Here is a 13,622-nt window from a genome sequence, read left to right as displayed (position 1 = left end):
AGGAAGCCCAACTGAAACAATAAAATGCTTCAGTATCTTTGCTCTTGGGACAGACTCTGTGTTCCGTGTTTCCCGAGCGCCCTCTGCTGCTCCTAAGCACCCCTTCACAGAGATTTTTGTCTGGGTTCACAGAGGTTTCCCTCACTGTGTTTCTGGCACAGTAATTATAAGGTCATGTCCTCAGCTCTCAGGCTGCTCATCTGAATATTCAGCATGTTCTTGCCGTTTTACCTGGACATGGTGAATCGGCCCTTCATGGAGGCTGCGTAGTATTGATACCAATACTGCCACTGATGTATGAGATCCACTCCAGCCCTTTCCCTGAATCCCGGAGGATCCAGTGAGTGGCTTAGTTGCTAAACGTGAATCTTAAGGTCACCTAGGAGAGTCTCAGGAACCCCCAGGGCTGCACCAAGCCTCCCCCGGACTCTACTAGCTGCATCTCTGCCTGGACACCTGAAAACAGAGATACATTCTTCTCAGGAAACTGTCATTTATGTCCATTGTTTACTCGTACCACTCATTCTTTTGCTACTTATTGTTTTTTTTTTTTTTCATAAATTACAGTTTAAAATACCAAGAAACAAAACCCAGCTCAGCATCAGCTCCATGGTGGGCCATCTGTGCTCATTGATAATCAACAAGTGGAAACAGCTGGGCATCCAGGGCTGAGCTCCTCTGCAGAGCCTAGTGTGAGGGGCTGGGCTGGTTTTCATTAGCACAGGGAAGCCCCATTTGCATGGCCTTCTGTATATATGGCCATTTTTATTCTCGAAGGCTCAGTTAAAGGAGGATTCAAAGCACATGACAGTGTTTTGGAATTTGTTTTGTAACATCCCTAATATACAGAAAACATGGTTCATTCCTATGTGAATCTCATCTGTTTTTATATTGATACTAATATGTACTTAATTCCCTTTTTAATCCTCTGATTTCTTCAAGGAAACCAGAACAGACAGGTTGAAACTCAGGAGAGGCTTCCCTTACTGTGTTCTGCAGAAGGATTGATAGCCACCCTGCCTGGGAGTCTAGATTCTCTGGGTGAGGAGCAGCCTATATTCTAAGACCCTTTTTCAGATACCAACCAGGGGATAGCTGTTGGTAATAAGAATGACTCAGTTTCCCACTCATCAATCTTCCCTTGAGGCTGCAGCGCAGATGATGTCTTCAGTGTGAGGGTGACACCCCGGCTCCTGCCCTCCACCTGCACTCACAAATCTTGACTCTGGGCCTGAGACTCACTTTATACTGAGCACAGATTAAATGCAATGAAAGGATGCAGGCAGGGTGTACACTGCAAGTGTTTGTCCTTGGAACACCATGGACCTGCAGGTGTTGAGGCCGGGCAGCCCAGAGAGTCATCACACCTGGCACATGGATCATTTCATGGACTCCATGGCTGCAACCACTGCTTATGTAAATTATCAAGGCTCCAGGAGAAAGGATATTCCAGGTCAGGGCAGTGCAGCTGCCGGTTCTCTGCCCCTTCAGGTTGGGAAATCTGTCCCTCAGGAAAAATACCTTCATTAGCATCCAGAAATTCAGTATCTTCAGTTTCCTCAGAATCCTCCTATAACTCTCAATCCCAATTCATGGGGTCTCATTCTTTTCCAACCAGTGCCCTCACCTTTGCTTCTGATATTCTTCCATGCTGAGCATTAAATTTACATTATAGTTCAGCCAATTGAATTATGAGGGACTCTGTTTGGGTTTCTGCAATCTCAGCCTTGCTGCTAAAAGTGAGGAGATTTTCACTTATGACACACTGAGAAACTTTTAAATTTCTTATCTGTTTTTGGAGATATCATTTTTCCCTCATTAGTTTGTCCAAAGAGGCTAAGACCAACTTTCCAGCATCATTATATTGTCTACTTCGCCAAAGATATTCAAAATTGTTTTGTATAGAGTCACTCAATTTCTATCATCTCACAATTGGTGACTTAGGATGATCAAATGGATCTATTAGATGTATTAGTTTAAACAATTCATGAAAAGGATTGTAAGTGTATTCCACAGAAATAGAAGCAGAGACCTTGGTGTCTTCAGGTCTTACCAAATTGCAGGAACCAAATTGCACCAACTCCAGGAACCTCTAACGCCATTAAAGAATGCCATTGTTATAATTCTGTTTCTCTAGAACCACCCCAGTCTCAGTACCAAAATCTATACTGGCCAAGGTTTTACTAGAGAGAACAGATATAACACACCATATGCAGAAACAACAGGATTGGCTTATGATAGTCAGCCACAGAGTCCAATGAGGAAACCTGCAGAGGGTGTCTATGCACTGGAGGCTCAAGATTCAACCCAAAGTCTGGAGTTTACCCTAGTGTCTTGTGCAAGTCCACACCAGCAGGCTGATGGGTCTGTGACAGAAGGCCGGAGGCTCTGTGATGAAAGGATGAAGAGTCTATGCTGGAAAGCTGAAGAATCTATGCTGGAAGCCAGGAGATGAGATCCAAACCAAAGGTGAAGACTGGAGCCTCTCCCAAGAATGGAATGCATTCATACTTCCTCTTTCTCTTTTATACCTTTACATGATACAATCAGATACCCTAGGATGGGTCTTCTTTTACAGCCTTGGGTGGAGAATTTCTAAATCCATTTAGTTAAGCTTCTAAATGTCTCAAGCTGACACAATCAATCAAGCACTACAAAGTGCATCTTCAAATGTCCATTACAGTGCCTCATTTCTTATGGTACCCACACTCCACTCTTGAGTGCATCCTATATCTATCTCGAATGACTTCTTCTCAATTTCCTAAAAAAATGAACAATGTAAACAGTGTGTTGTGCCTCTTCCTGATACCTCACTATACCCTAGTGTGTAGATTTAGTTAACGATCATGTGACATTCAAAAAAACTTAGATTCTCAAAATGTACTTTGTGTTTTACTGGCAACTTAAGAAAAATCATATGAAACACATTAAAAATATGTATACAAACACACATATATTTTTAATCTCTTTCATATGACTTTTCTTAAGTACTTGTATCATGAATACTTCGTAAGTCATCTAAAGCCTGCGTATTTCAAGTCCCTTCCTGTTATGTGATGTTGACACACTGAGGAAACCCCAGAGGCCAACAGAAAACATTCAGTCCTCTGCTTGCTGCTCTGTACCTGCTCCTAGGCCCTGGTCTGTGCTCCGTAGGACCCATCACCCTCTGATTGTCTTTTGTCATTGACCTCAATATAAGGGTATGTTAAGGAAATGTCCTAAGAAATGTTTGTGCTCCACATATATTTTTGTTTGGCTACACTATGGAGTAACAGTCCAATTTCCCTTAGATAGCTTAAATCAATCTCCCGTGACCCACTACAGGTCCCTTTTAAGCTTAAGAGGAATGAGGCAGGAGGGGCTCAAAACAACCAAGGCAAATCCCCAGCTTCTGGACCTGTTAAATCATCATTGTGTTGCATGGTACCAGCCTCCCCACTCCTTTGAAACTAAGATATCTAGGCCAGAAGTGCACACTGATAAGTTTATATACAAAAGATGAGAAGTATAAAACAAAAGGGCCTTTATTATGAAAAGATGGTGAGAGAAAACCAAAACACCCCCACCCAGACTGCTGGAGTCTGGCTTTCTCTCGTGAACACATGTCATGAGGGGTATATAAGTAGCCTCGGTTTTGGGTGGAAACTAAGGGGGGCATTAGGGATGCATGAGTAGCCCATTGGTCTTTGTTTGGTGCCATAGATAAATTTCTATGGGCTGGGAAGATGGAGTCACAGGTAAATTTTTAGGGATGGGGGAGATAAGAGCTCCTTGGTTCCACCTTCCAGGGTTCACTAGCTACAGTGTCCTGTCTGGGGCAAAACTCTTACACACACATTTGTAGGAACAGAGAGAAGAAAATTTGCTTGTAGGTCACTAACAGTAGCTGTAATTGGTACCTTTCCAAGTTCCACCACTGGATTCCTGGGCCCGGGATTCAAGGCTAGCAGAGACAAATTACCATGGAGCACACCCTGGGTAAAGACACATACAGACTTGGGAAGAATCAAACCAGACCTGTAAAGTATTTTCATGTAACAGGTGCTGTCATTGCATCTGCAAAAGACCACTCTTGGCCTCATTGTTTTGAGTAGGCACACTCTGCTCCTCAGTGCAGCCTACATCAACCCGTATTAAAGTGTTCTAAAACACACTTTAAAACAAGAACAGCTTGAATAGGCATTGCTCCTCTTTACACCAGACTCCTCCTCTCCTGAGTGTATCTTTATTTTTAATCTTTAATCCAGTTTTACCTGACCCAGACTTGCTCTCAGCCCAATTACTTTGCCAACCCTTCCAGATATTTCCCTCCTCTGATATATCTGAAACTTCGCCATGTTTAAATAAAACAGGAATTCTATAACATTTGGAATGCTATGATGCATGCTCAGCAGTGTTCAGAAATCTCTTCTGAGGCTCCCAATAAGACTGTGTGAGGAGGGGAAAAAAACCTTTCTGTAGTTGTTTCACCTAATAACAGTTGGGGAAAAGAGGCTCCAGAGATATTGGGCTTCCCAGAAGGGACCCAGGAACTGTGCTGTGATGCCATGTGTGCCCTGATCGGCCAACACCAGCTGAATCAAGCAAGGAGAACCCTACTAAAATTTGCAGAGTTTGTTGGAGGTCATTGTCAGGAGACCCTGATGGGTTGGAGGAAGACTCACAGGCAGAAGTGGCCATCACTCATGTTCAGATTCTGAACATTCTGTACCTTCAGGTTGTACAGAGGAGACTTTGCATATTTACAATCAGAAAATAAAACTTGAGCCACCAGATTTGAGACAGCCAGCTATACCTGTAATTAACGTGAATACTTTGTCTTTGACTCCAACGAGAAGGGGAAATAAATAACTACAGAAGTTTAGAGTTTAAAAGTTGTAAGAAACAATTTCACATTATAGAGGTTTAAAAATCTTTATTTGCTATTCACAGACAGTAGAAAAAGCAATGTCACAAAACATCTGTTGGTCCACCCTTCCAATGACCTTAGCACTCCTGACTATGGGGATCAAGGCTGCCCAGGTCTTTGAAGAAGGAAGCTAAAACAAAACAAAACAAACACCAAAACCCAGTCAAAAACTGTAACTGCTCACAAAAGCAATAGAAATGCTTCAGGAATTTTCAGCATCCAGAAAATTTAGCTGAATTAAAGCTGACCATGAAACAAATGAAAAATTTTTTCAAGGCAGTATTTCCAAAATGTGTCTAATACTCATGAACTCCATCCCTGCCACCATAGACATTTTTTTCATGAGGCAATCAGGCACTGAGAGGGGGGACTAATAAAATTAACTGCTGTCCAAAGAATAAGTCATCCTATCCGCATGATGATGATAATGAAGAGAAGGAGGAGGAGGACAGAAGGTTGATTTAATTTGTGAGACGGGTATCACTATGCAGTTTAGAATGTCCTTGAACTCACTATAGAAACTATTGACTGCAGCCCAGAAATCAGCATAGGGCCACAAATCTGGCCATGTTTATTCTAGGCCAAATGTATAACCAAGTTCACTGCCCAAAGTTCTGTCCATTGTGATACTTTCTCTTCACTACAGAACATCAAAGACATCATGAAAGGGAGCTGAAATTCTGCAGCTGTCTCTGTGTGTATGTGGTTCGTGAAATATGCACAGAATTCCCTATAAGCCAGGTCACAATTTTCTCTTACTCTGCAGCTGACCATAAGTTACCTTCCAGGAGGCCATAGGAGCATGGTGCTAAACTAAAGGCTGCATAGTAGGTCTAGGAACCCCCGGAGATTTGGGCAGCTTCTTCACATACCTTGCATATGCGCAGTGGTCCTGCCCTATCTTGATCATGTGTGTACCACTTCCATTTCATTATTGTTGTATCCCCGAAATGAGACCCCAAAATGTTGTTCAAAAAATGAGGCAAGACTTCTTTTTAAAGTAAAAGGAGTGCTTTTATTTATCCTGGCACCAGCAACACAGTCCAGCTGGAGTTTGCAAAGCTTTGTTACTGGCTTAAAATTTTGACATACTTCCATAGAAAGAACAATGAAGAAGACCTTTGATTTCCTTTGCTTGAAGACAGAGAAGTTTTGCAGGAATATACAGTCCTTGGTCAGATAAGGAATGATGAAAACCTTGTTTCCCTTTGCTTGATGGCAGAGAAGTTTCACAGTTGGTGGTCAGCCATTTTCTTCTTTATAAGAATTTAAAGTCCTTTGTCTACTAATTTTAGGATCAACTATCTTTCAAAAAAGTGGGACAAAGGTCAAAAGGAATATGGATAACTCAAGGTTGACTGACCATTCTCCTTTGCAAGGGGAACAAAGGTTAACACAGCAAAGAGGTTACCAGGGTGAAAGCACATACAGAACAGTATGGCGGTGCTTTATAGTTACAGTATGACAATGATGAGCTGTTTCTGTGCATTTCCATGTATATGACTTAGTGCATTAGTGACATCCAGGTAATTACTCATGGTACCCTGCCTGAGAAATGAAACAACATCCTATCTGTCACTGACACCCCAAATTACATTCCGTCTGCCAGATTATATGATCCAGTGGCAGGACACTTTACGTAGAAGTGTGGAGCTCTTGCAGAGCTTGTTCTCCTCCAAGGTCTCTTTGCATTCAAAGCAGCACATTTCTGAATCATTTAGTAAACTGCTAGACCAAAACCATTAAGTGAGGTTGTGTTGGTGCCAGAGTCCAAATAGGCCCACTCGGTGGTATGTATCTGTTTTTGCTATGAGTTGCAGTGACCTTGAATTTTAGTTGGATTCATGTTCCATAATCTGGCTTGCACAAGCTCTACTGCCAAGCCCAGAGTGGTTCCCAAATCTGGCTCCTTTTGTGCAAAGGACATGATATTATCAGTGAAAGAGACCAGAGAGACACCTTGTGGGTGAGAAAGGTGAGCAAGATCCCTGGGGAGTCACTTGTAATCCAGGAATGGTGATTTAATATAGCACTGAGGCAGGACACTGCAGGTCTTAGACTGCTGATCTTGCCATCTGAAAGCTGATATTTTTCCTGTGCCTATGGTGAGGAACACATGTGTCACCCCAATGGCTCCATCCCACTTGTGAAGAGATCAAAAAACCATAACAAACCTCATCATCAAAGAAACCACATCTGCTCATGCCTTAGTTACTTTTTACTCATTGCTGAGACAAAATACCTGAAGCCCAGCTTGGGAAAGGAAAGGTTGATTTCTTACATAAACCATGACAGCTCACTAGTGAAATTGGAGTGGCTACTTGATTGAATTCATGATCATTCACTACTGTCATGGTTTATGTCTGTGTCCCCCAGGTCCCATGAATTTTAATTGTGCATTTGTGATTTGTTCATTGTCTAGTGCTTAGATTAATGGTGTCAGTGCTCCGTAAGGGTGGAGCCAGGATGTGATGTAATGGCAGGAAGAAGATGTGTCTTGCTCTTTGCCAGTTCTTGTTTGCTGTTTGCAGCTGCCATGAAGCCCAGCCATGCCCGCCTGCCTTGGAGTCAACTGAGTGAGGACTGAAATCTCCAAAAACTGTAAGAAATAAACCTTCCCTTTCCCAACTTTAGGCTTCAGGTATTTTGTCTCAGCAATGAGCATAAAGTAACTGAGACAGAAATTTGGTACCGAGGAGTGGAGTCATTTGCTGTGACTATATCTGACCATGTTTTTTGAGAGGCTTTGGAAATGGCTTGTGGACAGAACTTGGAAAATTTCGGACATGTCACCTGGATGCATTGAGCTGGAGCAGCTTAGGCTGTTCTGTAGAGGAGATTCTGGTCAGAGGTCAGGAGACCAGAAGGCTGATGATAGAGAGCCTAATGGTAAAGACCAGGCTTGGGAGGTTTCTGCTGCAAAGGACTGCATTGGTTGTTGGACTCCACATGATGTGTGTTATGGCTTCGCAGAAAGTTTTTCTGCATTTCTCTCCTGCCCAGAGACTTTGACTGAGAATGAGACAAAGGGCAATGAAGTGATTAATCTTGAAAAAGAAATTAAAAAGCAATCAAACTTTGAGGCTTTGGCATGGCTATTGTTGGGGACTTTCAGCCAGCTATATGTTTCAAATCAAGAGCAAAGAGCCCAGCAAGATAATTCACAACACTGTGAGTTTGACCAGAAGGAAAATTCCAGGAAGGCTGTGGATTGTAAAGACAGAGTTGAGATTTTGATTCCTGAAGAGAAACACAGAGATAAGAAAGATGGCCCCAGGGCATCCCAGGAGGTGGGTCCCCACACTTTTCAGCCTCAGGGCAAAGGTAAAATAATTTGCTCAGATAAAATAGCTACAGAGTGCCATGCTCCAGAATGGTGACAGAGGCCATGTGAGGTTCCAGAATGGTGACAATGTAGAGAAGCTTTTCTCACAATGAGGCAAACAGAGCCCTGCGATCCAGGCAACTGACCCTGACAGCCAAGAGAGAGAAAAGCCTGGATACTGCTTCAGCTAGCAGCAACCCTTGGTGGCATCTACAAGGTGCTGATTTTAGGTGCAAGGAAAATGCATGAATTCTGAGGGCAATATGGCTTCCACGTCGATTGCAAAGGACCTGGGAGGCCAAGCAGTTTGCCTCTGAGTGGGCAATTTGTGAAGATGTAAGTGTGAAGGCAAAGGTGCAGTGGAGACCCCAGAAGTTTAGAAAACCCAGGAATGTGGATGATCCAAGGGAAGCTGCAAAAAGCAAGCAGACAGATTTAAGAAAAAAACTGTGTGAGTTGAAATTGCCAGATGTGCCCTGAGGGTGAAATCACCCAAGCCTTTTGGAGCTTGCAACCAGATTGCTTCAGATGCTGAGTGTAGAACTGGAGGACTTAATGTTTGCCCTGCTGGATGTTGGACTTGCTTTGTTTCCAATACTTTATATTCGCCTGTTTGTAACTTTTGGAATGGTAATCTTTATCTTGTGCCTTTGCATTTCAGCAATGTTTACCTTGTTTCGTTTGTACTGGGGGTTATATTTAAGAATTTGCCATAGATCTTAGAGGAGACTTTGGACTTGGACTTTTTAGCAATGCTGAAGCTGTTAAGACTTGGCAACTCTTGGAGGTCGACTAAATGTCTTTTATATAAAGGATGCACATGAGTCCTGGGGTCCAGGGGTTAAATGTCATGGTTTATGTCTGTTTCCCCAGGCCTCATGAGTTTGAATTGTGCCTTTGTGATTAGTTCATTGTCTAGTGCTAAGATTAATGGTGTCAGTGCTCCACCTACATAGGGGTGGAGCCAGGATGTGATGTAATGGCAGGAAGAAAGTGTGTCTTGCTCTTTGCTATTTGCAGTTCCTGTTTGCTATTTGCAGCCACCATGTAGCCCAGCCATGCCTGCCTGCCTTAGAGTCAACTGAGTGTGGACTGAAACCTCCAAAAATGGTAAGAAATCAACCTTTCCTTTCCCAACTTTGGACTTCAGGTATTTTGTCTCAGCAATGAGCATAAAGTAACTAAGAAAACTGCCATTCCCCAAGACCAATCAAACCTCTGCACAGGCCAAATAGATTGAAATAGAGATGTGGTGGGACCCAGCAGTGCTGCATCTTTTAAAAGTTGGATGGAGGCATGTCAATCCCTTAATCCCAACAGGAATGCAATACTAGTTTGGGTTTACTATTTGTCCAAAGGCACTTCTAATAGCTTTTATTTGTCCTTTCAAACCATAATAGTCATGATAATTTTATTCCCTAGTATACATAGCAGTGAATTAACTGTTGTCAGCTGTGACATCTGGCTGAACTTGGAATGGCTTGGGTGTTAAGTCCCACCTGAGGATTGTTGCCAGCAGCATAAAAGCTGAAGTGGAGGGAAAGCTGGTTTGTTACTAATTCTCTTGGAGGAGGTTGTCATGGTGGTTTTTCTGAAAGAATCTAAGCTATTCTGTTGTCAGAAGAGACTGGGTCCTGTTGGTCACAGAGGACGGCTGTTGCTCTTCTTGGTTGGAGCTCAAACAGTTATTTTGAGCATGGCTTCTTGGATCCAGGCCAGGTGCCCCAGCCTGCTAGCTCAGATCCCTCATCCTGCTGGTGCAGTCTTCTAGCTTCCACCACTGACCGTTGGGCCTTCCTGGTGCAGGTCCTTGACACAGAATTGCATGAGACATTGTCATGGGCACCTAACCTCCAGCTGTGTTGTGGTGGACATTGCCATGAGTTCCTGGTCCTCAGCTGTATTCCTTGGGTCTCTGGTGTGTGGAAAGATCTCCTCCTCACTTCTGAATTTTACTCGTTGGGTGAATAATATAAAGTAATCCTATAAATTATGTGTCCTATATTAAATTTATTTCCTTATAAATTGTGACTGTACCATAAACTATCACTCTAATGCTCAGCCTTAAAAAACATTTCAAGTAAAAGTGAAGATGCTGAAAGGGAAATAAAGAGATTCTGCATACTGGGATGGAGATATTTGTGAGTACCCTGATGAAGTGGAGGATACTAAACTCTTGAACTCTAGTGAGATTTTCTGGCCATGTGAAGAAATTTCCCTCCTCACAGGGCCCAAGTTATTTCCACACAAATGCTGTGTGATGTTGGCCTTCCCTCTTTTATCTGAGGAAACTAATTGCTCTGTTACCAAGAATATAATGATGATACTCCTCAGGTGCCCCACTCAACATCCACTTGGGCATTTAGGCCTATAACCAGTTTCGAATCCCAAAAGACTTGGAAAGGGCAGTGGTGCAGTGTGAGCCATGAAGAGGTCTACTATTCTCCCAAAGAGCATCTTAGTTTCCTATTTCTTATAAGCAAAGGCCTGATGAGCAAGTATGGGAATGGATTTTATGGATTTGGGACACTGGTGGTAAACACATCCTTGATCAAACTGAGTATGTGGTGTGTACCCCTAGAAAAGCGATCAAGAAATTGGAATGTTTCCATGAGCTTGTAAGGTCAGCACTCAGCAGCCTGAGGTGATAGGATTGCTGTGAGTTTAAGGCCAGCCTGGTCTACCAAGTGAGTTCAAGACCAGCCTGAAACCCTATCTCAAAATGACAAAGGTGCGGGTATCCTGTAGGAAGATTTGTGTCCGGGCTCACTGTGTCTTTTGCATGGTAACATATGGCTGTGTTCTGGGACCTGTGGCTGCTCATCTGTAGATGCAGTGGGCCCTTGGCACTGTCTCTGGTGATGGTGAATCAGCCCTTTACAGGGTGTCACAGTGTGTGTCACCATCACAGTGAGTGCTGGTAGCCCCTTCCCTGGAACTTGGAGGCCAAGTTCATTGCAGCAGTCACAGAAGGTTAGTCCAGAGACTAATGGGAGTCTCAGAGTAGCCCCCAGCTACACCAAGCCTGCCCTCCTGACTGAACCAGCTGCACCTCACACTGGACAGCTGAAAACACAGGAATATTTTGATTTTTATGCTATGTGTTTCATTGAATAAATCAGCAGAATTGAAACATTTGAGGTGATAAAAATGATACAAACATATGATTCAGTGTAATCTCAACTTTGTTATACACAGACATTTTAGATGTTTGTAAATGACATTTTATGGGAAAGAAAATAAAATATTAATGAGTGACATTTATCATATTTAGAACATTCTTTAGAACAATTATTTGACAGAAGTTTGGATCAACTGGAAAACTGATAATTATTGAAATCTCCTAATGCCGTGTTACTTAATATCATGGTTTTTATTGAATTAAATTTTTATTAGAGTAATTTTAAGACCCTTTTCAGACAGCATTACGTGATTTTTCATTGTAAGAGGAAAAGTATCTTGTACATAATATATCTGGCAAATATTTTTGTCCATTTGTCCAACATATTATCTGGGAAAAACATATAACATGATGTATTTATAGGCATTTTTACAAGTTTATACTGTGTTTTACTATCTTGTTTTATGGTGTATTACAAAACAGTGAAAAATATTTTCTCCTCTTTGAGGAAAACATACTATATTTAAAATACAGAGTTTGAATAATGGACAATAGCAAACTGTAGTACACTATTTTGATAAACTGGATTTCTTGTCTTTTCCAGGATTTAGTTAGAAAATGAATCAAATATTCTGGGATTTAATTGGCATTTTATGTGGCATGGGTTTTTAAAATTTGCTTTTTTGCTGTTTCTATTATCCCATAGTATCATTTTTAAAAATATCATAATGCCAATCTAAAATAGTAAAATGGTAAAATAAATGTCCTCTTGAGGTAGATTCTGTGCTGTGTGTCTTGCGTGCCCCCTGCGGGTCCTAAGCGCCCCTCTAGAGAAGTTTATGACTCCCACCATGGCTTCCCTCACTGAGCAGAGTAATACACAACCGAGGCCTTGGGTCTCAGGCTGCTCTTTTGCAGATATAGCATATTCTTGCCACTGTCCCTAGAGACAGTAAATTGCCCCTTCATGGCATCTGTGTAGCTTGTGCTACAACCATCATAGCTAATCCTTGAAATCCAATCCAGCCCTTCCCTGGAGCGAGTCCATCCAGTTACTGAAAGTGAATCCCAGGGCCATGCACAAGAGTCCCAGAGACCCTCTAGGCCACACCAAGCTCCCCCACCTCTACCAGCTGCGCCTCACCCTGGACACCTGCAAACACAGAGACAACCTGCTCAGGAGACTGTCACACCTGTCCACTGTATATTCCACTCATGACACTCACTCATTCAGTATTTATTATTTTTCATGAATTAAATTTTAAAATAGCAAGAAACAAAACCCAACTGAATGCCAGCTCCATGGTGAGCCATCTAAGCTCAGTGTTAAAAACCAAGTGGGAACAGCTTGGCATGCAGGGCTGAGCTCCTCTGCAGAGCTGCACGGTAAGGGCTGGGCTGGTTTACATCAGCACAGGGAGGCCCTATTTGCCTGGCCCACTGTACATATGGCCACTTCTATTCTGGAAGCCTAAGAGAAGGAAAGGTTCAAAGCACATGAGAGTGTTTTGAAATTTGTAATATCCCTCATATACAGAACACATGGTTCATTCCTATGTGTAACCTCATCTGTATTTTTATTCTTAACAAAATGAAATTAGTGAATTTGGTAACTTCACAGGATTTCAGATGTGTACATAGAATGAGAAACAATATCCTATAAGATGTGACATCATAGGCTATAAAATCAGCCTGTCTGTGAGGCCCTACAATCCTCCTCACATAACTTAATGGCTTACTGAGCAATTCCAAGAGAGATTCTTCATTCAGAAGGCTGAGGTGCAAGGATTCTTGGAAAATCAAGATTAGCCTAGGCTACAAAGTGGGCCCAAGACCACCTAAACCAGAGAGTGATGGAGAGTGATGCCCTGTCTCAAAAAGACTGAAAAACTTTTAGGTTGAAGGTAGCATGATTATCTTATTCTATTACATTCTACCCTTTTGGAGTATAGAACACACTTGAAATTCATGTTCTTCTAAAAGTTTGTTTTACTATTTTTTCCTTTAATCACCTTTTCACTTAGATGAGAACATTAACATACCAAAGTTGTTAGCATGAGTCCCAACTATGATATTTCGGTATACTGGCTTTAACTCTTCCAAAATGAAACAAATAACCAATCAGGACATGAAAAAAATGTTCAATATCTATGCCATTAGATAAATTCAAATTCAAACAACTCTGAGGTTTCATATTTCTGCAGAATGGACAGTTAACATCAGGAATTAAAGAAAAAATGGTGGTGAGGCTTTGGGTCAAAAGA

The sequence above is a fragment of the Cavia porcellus genome, unplaced genomic scaffold, assembly GCF_034190915.1.
Source record: "Cavia porcellus strain 051 isolate PalLab524CR breed Dunkin Hartley unplaced genomic scaffold, mCavPor4.1 scaffold_8, whole genome shotgun sequence".
Lineage (NCBI taxonomy): Eukaryota > Metazoa > Chordata > Mammalia > Rodentia > Caviidae > Cavia > Cavia porcellus.
This window is presented reverse-complemented; position numbering follows the sequence as displayed.